This window comes from Polypterus senegalus, chromosome 8, assembly GCF_016835505.1.
Source record: "Polypterus senegalus isolate Bchr_013 chromosome 8, ASM1683550v1, whole genome shotgun sequence".
Taxonomy (NCBI): domain Eukaryota; kingdom Metazoa; phylum Chordata; class Cladistia; order Polypteriformes; family Polypteridae; genus Polypterus; species Polypterus senegalus.
In genome coordinates this window covers 166721260-166729270 of record NC_053161.1, presented here as the reverse complement: position 1 = coordinate 166729270, position 8011 = coordinate 166721260, and the positions used below count along the sequence as shown (strand labels likewise).

General features: G+C 39.0%; 1 protein-coding gene across 3 annotated transcripts in view; it reads left to right on the top strand.

Annotated features, from left to right (window-relative positions):
• Positions 1-8011, top strand: part of LOC120534452 (zinc finger protein OZF-like) — an 88528-nt gene that overhangs the window by 52386 nt on the left and 28131 nt on the right. The gene's annotated exons all lie outside the window — the stretch shown is intronic.

The window sequence follows — 8011 nt, the reverse complement described above, 5'->3', positions numbered from 1 at the left end:
GGGAACCATTTCTGGATCCCAAAAGACCTGTCCACATGAGGGTTTCAGAAAGAACCTTTTCTTTAAAATTTATTTGTAACAGGCTTTATACAGTAAACAACCACAAATACATGGTAACAGATTTGTGATATAATGATGGATCATAATTTCAAAGGACTCTCGCTGCATACACAGGCTGTCCAGGTGTTCTTTATTTGTTAGTCTCCTGCTAGGTTTCCTATTGTACATTAATATATATTGGAAAATGGAAAATGGACCTCAAGGAAGGCATGTTGAACGGTTTTATTTTCTTCTGACTTACTCTGTAAATATATTTTCAATTCTTTGTCCTTCACTTCTTTCTGTGGCATGTCTTTGTCTCCACTAAAGAACAATCCCTTAATAACCAGTCTCGAATAATAATCTCCCAACCCACTAATTCTCATGCACAACTGTGTGTGAAACTCTTTTACCAGTGAAAGCCTCGCCAGTTCTTCATGACACTGCGCCGACACTGTCCTTTGAGCAACCCTCAGTCATGAGTCTGTGTTCTTTCTAAGATGGGCACCCGTGATCATCTCTGTGGCTGAACTGAAAATGTGTAAAATAAATAAAGTACGCAAAAAATTCTGACAATTTCTCAAGGTAAATAGCCCAATCTGTTTTTTTGGTTCTAATTCTCGATAGATAGATAGATAGATAGATAGATAGATAGATAGATAGATAGATGTGAATGGCACCATATGGTAGATAGATAGATAGACAGATAGACAGACAGACAACAGGCGTTATATGATAGATAGATACAGTGCATCCGGAAAGTATTCACAGCCTTTGCTCCTTTGGCAGCAATTGATCTCTCCAGAGATGTTCAATCGGATTCAAGTCTGGGCTCTGGCTGGGCCACTCAAGGACATTCACAGAGTTGTCCTGAAGCCACTCCTTTGATATCTTGGCTGTGTGCTTACGGTCGTTGTCCTGCTGAAAGATGAACCATCGCCCCAGTCTGAGGTCAAGAGCGCTCTGGAGCAGGTTTTCATCCAGGATGTCTCTGTACATTGCTGCAGTCATCTTTCCCTTTATCCTGACTAGTCTCCCAGTTCCTTCCGCTGAAAAACATCCCCACAGCATGATGCTGCCACCACCATGCTTCACTGTAGGGATGGTATTGGTTTGGTGATGAGCGGTGCCTGGTTTCCTCCAAACGTGACGCCTGGCATTCACATCAAAGAGTTCAATCTTTGTCTCATCAGACCAGAGAATTTTGTTTCTCATGGTCTGAGAGTCCTTCAGATGCCTTTTGGTAAACTCCAGGTGGGCTGCCATGTGCCTTTTACTAAGGAGTGGTTTCCGTCTGGCCACTCTACCATACAAGCCTGATTGGTGGATTGCTGCAGAGATGGTTGTCCTTCTGGAAGGTTCTCTTCTTTCCACAGAGGACCTCTGGAGCTCTGACAGAGTGACCATCGGGTTCTTGGTCACCTCCCTGACTAAGGGCCTTCTCCCCCAATCGCTCAGTTTAGATGACCGGCCAGCTCTAGGAAGAGTCCTGGTGGTTTCGAACTTCTTCCTCTTACTGATGATGGAGGCCACTGTGCTCATTGGGACCTTCAAAGCAGCAGAAATTTTTCTGTAACCTTCCCCAGATTTGTGCCTTGAGACAATCCTGTCTCGGAGGTCTACAGACAATTCTTTTGACTTCATGGTTGGTTTGTGCTCTGACATGAACTGTCAACTGTGGGACCTTCTATAGACAGGTGTGTGCCTTTCCAAATCAGGTCCAATCAACTGAATTTACCACAGGTGGACTCCAATTAAGCTGCAGAAACATCTCAAGGATGATCAGAGGAAACAGGATGCACCTGAGCTTAATTTGGAGCTTCATGGCAAAGGCTGTGAATACTTATGTACATGTGCTTTCTCAGTTGTTTTATTTGTAATAAATTTGCAAAAACCTCAAGTAAACTTTTTTCATGTTGTCATTATGGGGTGTTGTGTGTAGAATTTTGAGGAAAAAAATTAATTTAATCCATTTTGGAATAAGGCTGTAACATAACAAAATGTGGAAAAAGTGATGCACTGTGAATACTTTCCGGATGCACTGTAGATAGATAGATAGATAGATAGATAGATAGATAGATAGATAGATAGATAAAGTCACTCCAAGGTGGAAAAGCAGCAGGCCCTGATGGCTACCCTGCAGAATTTTACAAGAAATTCTCCGCTCAGCTAGCTCCCCTCCTATTAGCAACATTTACAGAAGCCAGAGATAACCAATCTCTTCCACAAACCTTTCGCCAAGCACTAATCACTGTCTTTCCAAAACAAAACAAGGACTTATTACAATGTGCATCATACAGACCAATTTCACTTCTGAATAACGACATTAAAATACTCTCTAAAATCATAGCCAGAAGGATGGAGAAAGTGCTCCCCTCGGTAATATCACAAGACCAAACTGGATTTATTAGGGGCCGACACTTATCTTCAAATCTTCGATGCCTGTTTAATGTAATATACTCACCAACTAAATCAAACACCCCAGAAATATTATTATCATTGGATGCAGAAAAAGCATTCGACATGATTGAATGGAAATACCTTTTTACTATATTGGAGAAGTTTGGGTTTGGCCCGAACATTTGTGCATGGATTAAATTACTGTATACTAACCCAGAAGCTTCAGTTTGCATCAATAACATTTGCTCAGACTACTTTAAACTAGAACGTGGCACTAGACAAGGATGCCCTTGTCACCACTGCTGTTTGCATTGCCATTGAACCACTGGCAATACATTGTCGAAATACTGATCAGATAAAGGGGATTAGCAGAGAAGGACTGGAACAGAAAATCTCATTATATGCAGATGACATGGTACTGTATATATCGGACCCAGAAAATTCTGTGCCTGCAGTCTTAGCAGCACTCACAGAATTTCAAAAGATCTCTGGTCTCAGAATTAATCTGAATAAAAGTGTACTCTTTCCAGTGAATTCTCAAGCATATAATATTAGATTAGACACCCTACCTTTTATCATTGCAGAACAGTTTAAATACCTAGGGGTAAACATCACAAGTAAACATAAAGCTCTTTATCAACAAAATTTCGCGTCTGAATGGAAAAAATTAAACAAGACTTGCATAGATGGTCAACCCTTCATCTCACACTAGCTGGAAGAATTAACACTGTTAAGATGAATATTCTTCCTAAGCTCCTTTTTATTTCAAAACATCCCAATATACATTAATAAATCATTCTTTAAGCAATTAGATTCAACAATAACCTCATTTATTTGGAATTCAAAACATCCACGCATCAAAAGAGCGACCCTACAAAGACAAAAGGCAGAAGGTGGCATGGCTCTACCTAACTTCCAGTTTTATTACTGGGCAGCAAATATACAGGCGATAAGAACCTGGACACAAATAGAAGAACATACACAGGCTTGGACCGCAATAGAAGTAAAATCCTGCAGTACTTCTTTGTATTCCTTGCTCTGTGCTCCAATAAACACACGTTATCGGCAATACACTAATAACCCAATTGTGCTCCACTCACTTAGAATCTGGAACCAATGTAGAAAGCATTTTAAGACGGAGAAGCTTCTATCTGTGGCATCCCTGCAAGAGAACCACCTCTTTCAACCCTCACAAACATATGCAGTTTTAATATCTGGAAAAATTTGGAATTAACTTGCTTAGAGATCTTTATATAGACAACGTCTTTGCATCCTATGAACAATTACATTCCAAATTTAACATTCCAGCTACACATTTCTTTCACTATCTTCAAATCAGGAACTTTGTTAAACAGAACCTTCCAGATTTTCCTCATCTTGCACCCTCATCCATACTGGAAAAAATATTGCTCAATCAAGGACTTAGACTCCATCTCTACAATATATAAAATCAATTTACAATCCCTTCCTTTCAAAGATCCAAGAGGACACTGGGAAAAGACTCTCAATTAATATATCAGAAAAGGAGTGGAAAGTAGCAATGCAGAGAATTCACTTCGAGCTCCATATGCAAAGCATACAATTATACAACTCAGAATTATATATCGAGCACATCTGTCTCGACTAAAACTCTCCAAAATGTTTCCAGGGCATGATCCAACCTGCGAACGTTGTAACCAAGTCCCAGCCTCACTAGGTCACATGTTCTGGGCCTGCACCAAATTAACATTATTCTGGAAAAAATTTTTAATTACCTCTCAGACAGCCTTGGACTCACAATCCCTCCTAACCCATTAACAGCTGTGTTTGGGGTTCTTCCAGAGGGGCTTAAAGTGGAGAAAGACAAACAAATTGTGATTGCATTCACTACACTTTGGCACGCAGACTTATTCTGATAAACTGGAAGAACCCAAACTCTCCTCTTTAAGTCAGTGGGAAACTGATGTGTTATATTATTTGAAATTGGAAAAATCAAATACTCAGTTAGAGGATCTGTACAGACTTTTTCAAAACATGGCAGGATCTAATCAGTAATATTTTAAAATAAGTTTATAAAGCACAGAGAATTTATTAATTTAGGTATGTTTATAAGCCTTAAATTTTACGCCGTTTGGCTTGCTCTCTCTCTCAGGGTGGGGATCGATCTGTTCTTAACTCAATTCTTTTTTGTAAAAACTTGATTGTTTTGTATGGATTGTAATAAAATTAATAAAATAAAAAAAAAATATGTGTCTTTAATGACACTTCATGGTTCTTTATTGGGCTGTTTAATTCGTCATAGACCCATTGCTTAACAAAGCACCATTGTATTCTGGGAAGGGTTCTTTGTGCTTCCGAATATGTATATAAAAGCTGAAATCTTTAATGTATGGCAGGCTACCTAGCAGAAGACAAACAGATTAAGAAAACCTGAACACTTAGACTGTGTTATTGCATGCAGTGAGAGTTTGTTTAAAATGGTGACCCTTTGGTATTTTACAAATCTGTTAACATTTATTCACAGTTATTTACTGCATGGAGTCTGCTACAAAATTCTTTCTTGAACCTTTATGTGGATGGCTCTTTTGGGAAGAAAAAATCTCATCACTCTGAAGAACCAGTCTGGCGACTTTATTTTTAAGAGTGTGAGTGACAAACCCACAGAGTGGTGAAACTTGTCAGCCCCATTACAATGTGTACCCTGATAAGAGTCACATAAACCCCCATGCCTTATACACAGTAAGGACAGTTAATGTTTCTTATATATGACATAAACCTCAATTATTTATCCCTGGTTCATATTAGAGATGGGCCAAAAGATATGAATCAAGCCCAGTTGAATGCTGCCACTCTCCTTCCCTTTCAAGAAATTAAAATTATAATTGTCTACTGTATGTCAGCTCTAATGAACGTATATTGATTGATGCAGCAGTGCAAATCTTTAGTGAGCAAAACCCTCTGACCCTCAAAGATCAAGTGAAAAGATAATTTCCCCTCAGGGATGAATACAGTGTACCACAAACACTCCTTCTAATAGGAGAAGTGACTGTAGATGACATTCCACCTTGGTAAGATGCTCCCACAATCCTTAGCTTTTGAGATATTCTACGTAGAAAAGGGCTTATTCGGGCTCCTAAGCCCATGCAAGGAATAGATATGTTTGGGTTATTGTTATAATAATAACAACAACAATAAACACAAACAACAATATTAATAAATGATTTATATAGTACCTTTCCCATGCTCAAGGCTCATAAATCATAAATGACCGACCCCAGTCCATGTTAGAGGAGTGCCTGGTAAGATTAGAAACCTCCCTGCATGGCTTTATGCTGCCACCATCCTTGAGATATGGACGGTGCTATTCTCGTTCACTTATGGCCATATCACTGTATAATTGGCCGCCCTCATATTCAGTTGAGTTTTTGAAATATATATGTTACATTCTATTCAGACTATTTTTTTATTTAAAAAGAAACAATTTCTTCGTTTTTCAGATGCTAAACTTTGAACGAGATTAATTAATACTAACGGTATATGCATTATAGCAGTGGTGTCTAACCCGCGGCCCGCGGGCTGCATGTGGCCCAAGGCAAGCATTAATGCGGCCCAACAAGCAATTGTAAACTAACATAAACAAATAATTTACTGTTTCTGATATAATATTTGAAGTGTCTTTTGCCACCAAGAAGCGAAAGAAATAGCCCATCCCATCCATCCATCTATTATCCAACCCGCTATATCCCAACTACAGGGTCACGGGGTGCGCTGGAGCCAATCCCAGCCAACACAGGGCGCAAGGCAGGAAACAAACCCCGGGCAGGGCAAGAGCACCTGGCTGCAGCCACTGTGGAGCTCCACAGTAAGCGGAAACACGTGACCTCCACAGTCGGCGGAGACCGCCTTCAAGCATTCACGCATGCGTTAAACAGATTGGGCTGCACCGTAAAGTGTGTGATGACGTAGCCTTTCAATACGCACGCGCACGCAGATCGGGCAGGCAACGAGAGAGGTCTGGCAAATAAATGTATCATGAAATGATAGCATAAATAAATAAATGTGTCACGAAATATGTTTTTCGTTGCTTATTTATTTATTTAATTTTGTCCGTAACATTCCTGCAAACCGTCATGAAATACGGCTTGAAATAAAACTGTCACTTTCACTCGTCAAAGTTGAGAGGATGGGCTCTAACACGCCCTCTAGTTACTGATTGGTGAATCGATAGCACAAGAATGAATTAGAAAATGCTTACTACTGCCGATGAAATGGATTCTGCCGAAGATATTACGTATTTCAGAGAGAGAATTGAAGATTTATCGGAAGAAATTACAATGTTGGCGGCCCTTTTAGACTCCGATATGGATGAAACTATTTTTGAAATTATCAAAGAACAGGTGGAACGGACTCGACTACACTCCAGTTCAGGTGACGCAGTTCCCTGCTCTGGACGTCCATCCTTTGACATTCCAGCTGAGTCAATTGAACACCTTCTGTTATGCGGTTTAAAAGTACGACAGATTGCAGATCTATATGGTGTATCGGAGAAGACGATCACAAGGCGAATGAGCCAGTTTGATATACGGTAAACTGCAACTAATATTTTGAACTGAGTATTTGACCCTTGTTTTACGAGTATAAAGTCAGGTGCATATTCGCAGCTACTTTTCAAACAACTGTACAGCTCTGATCAGTGGTAAAGTTGTTCAGTTCAAAATATTAGTTGACGCTGCTTTGGGCATTCCATGTCAAAGTACCTAAACTAATACAGCCGTTGCAGCTTACCGTATATCAAACTGGCTCATTTGCCTTGTTCTGAAATACGTAATATCTTCGGCAGAATCCATTTCATCGGCAGTAGTAAGCATTTTTCTAATTCATTCTTGTGCTATCGATTCACCAATCAGTAACTAGAGGGCGTGTTAGAGCCCATCCTCTCAACTTTGACGAGTGAAAGTGACAGTTTTATTTCGCCGCATTTCATGACGGTTTGCAGGAATGTTACGGATTAAAATTAAATAAATAAATAAGCAACGAAAAACATATTTCGTGACACATTTATTTATTTATGCTATCATTTCATGATATATTTATTTATTTATGCTCACATTTCACAGTACTTTTATTTATTCACGCATTTATTTATTTATTTAATTTTGTCCGAAATATTCTCCATATCTCAGGGTGTTTTACAAAGACGCCTTGAAATAACATTAAAAACATCACTACGAACAAATGTATTATAAATATGAACTATAGCAGCAAGCAACTTACTGTAAAAAAAAATTGATCAAATAGATTGGTTTAAGTGATAATAGCACATTTCCTTAATTTAAGTCTGTGGATATAAAGTTAAACTTATTTGTAAGATTAATAGCCATTGGAATAAATGAGTATTTGAACCAGTGGCTTTATGCTCTTCATTTCTTCGGCATCTGACCTGATTGCACAACTCAGAACGAATTAAAGAATTTTAACAAGTGGACAGTAACAGCACTAAGGACAGGGACAGTCAGCGACACAGTGTTCTTTTCTTTTTTTTTGAAAAAGGATCATACATTTCTTTAAAACTGGTTGGATACGTTAGGTTTTA